The sequence below is a fragment of the Telopea speciosissima genome, chromosome 9 (assembly GCF_018873765.1).
Source record: "Telopea speciosissima isolate NSW1024214 ecotype Mountain lineage chromosome 9, Tspe_v1, whole genome shotgun sequence".
NCBI lineage: Eukaryota > Viridiplantae > Streptophyta > Magnoliopsida > Proteales > Proteaceae > Telopea > Telopea speciosissima.
The window spans coordinates 16,652,076-16,653,916 of record NC_057924.1 but is presented as its reverse complement, the minus strand read 5'-3'; positions in this window follow the sequence as shown (position 1 = coordinate 16,653,916).

Sequence of the window (1,841 nt, the reverse complement as noted above, 5' to 3'; positions counted from 1 at the left end):
TCTCCTTGCAGTGTCAATCCCAGAAAAACTTCTATTTTGTGGCAGCAGGAGAGGCCATGGCCATCCATGTTGCTCTTTTATATGCGTTGTTAGAAGATTATGAAATGATGGTTCTTGAATCGGATTGCAAGGATGTGGTTACTGTTTTTTTTTTGGTCAAGAGAAGGTGGGGTAACGCCTCCATCAAGCGAGATCCATAGAAAAAGAGAAGAATCAACAAAGTTATCCTTCAATAAAGAAGGATTTACAAAAAAAAGGAGGTGGATGCAACCACCACACCTTGGCTTCAAAAGTGCAGCCCTTTAGCTAGAATATGGGCTTTCCTATTTACAGTCCTAGGATGTGGTTAATTACTTACGTGCAAAAAGGAGCTGTTGCTTCTCCTCCATATTTGAGATCTATTTTGGAGGACATCAAACATCTATCAACTTATTTTCCTAGTTGTATTTCTCTTACGTTCCAAGCGAGATTAATAGCTTGGCTAACTCCCTGGCAAGGAGGGCCCTATCGGTGACGTGTATGATAGTGTGCCATGTTTCTAATCCATGGTTGCATGATCTATGTAATGTCCAATCATGATTTTCTCATGTTATCCTTAATAAAAATTTTCTTACCCAAAAACCAAAAAAAAAAGGAACCAGTGCCAAATCACCAGAGCAAGCCTAGCTCAACTCATAATTCTAACTATTTGTTAGACATGGGAAGGTGTACATAAGTCATGTGTCAAATTTTATATTCAAATTTATATACGCTCTTACGTTTGTCAACGCATTCCATTGTATGTTTATGGACCCCATTTACTCCTGTGCACCCTATTGGTGGTCTAAAAATTTTTAGTGTTTTGTTTTGCCATGCGCTTGTCAAACTCCCATTACGAGTGAAACTTGACATATGTGTAACAGAAATAGTGAATCATAATGTGACAAAAATCATGATGATATAATAATTATTTTATGAGTCTATTTATCTCCTCAAATTCAAATTTTTTTTGAATTTTTTCTTTTTGTTTTCTTGACATCCAAACGTAGCTATAGAGAAGGTTCTCTCTAAGGACATTAAAGGCAAGCAAATCACCACCTGTGTGAGGATGAAATTTTGGTTCTTAAATATCGTTTTGTTTTTCTTCCTTAGATTCCAAGTATATGTCAAACGAAGTGGCTATACTATTACAGCTAAGCTTGCAAAAGGAACTTGAAGAAAAATATTAGGCTACCAACCTCTTCATGTCTTATATGAATTTGTTTTTAAAATTAGGGGAAATTGACCCTATCTGGCAGTGTTACGCTTGCACTCAAAAAGAAGGGGAGACGAAATGACTGCCTGCCCCCATGAAAATGAAAAATTTTATAACTGTTGATGCTCCAACACAAGCTGTGATTGGCCCTGCACGTGCAGGATTTCCATCCTTCAAACAATAATATAGTTCTCATAGAAAAAAAATAAGGGGACAAGACTCGTACATGGGAGATTCTTCTCATCGAGCCTGTCCCATCAGGGGGGCAGGGGTGTCTTTGGTCATTTCAGAAATGCCCATCCAACTGGCCTCCATACAGGCCGTGCATGAAAACTTGTGTCAAATAATAATAATAGCGTAGTTAAAAAGACAAAAGAAAAGACTTATACATGATGAACCATATTGTGGATATGGGCCATTATTGAATTTGAAATGCAAATAGACACCACATCGTCTATACTAGAATCAATGTTGATACCACACGAACTATTAGGTTAAGTTTTCCTTCACCCATGGTGTCTTCATTGGTTATTTGATATTGAACTATGGGAAGGGTAGATGCCATCTTTATTCCCACAACTTATTATATGATGTGAAAAATACTATT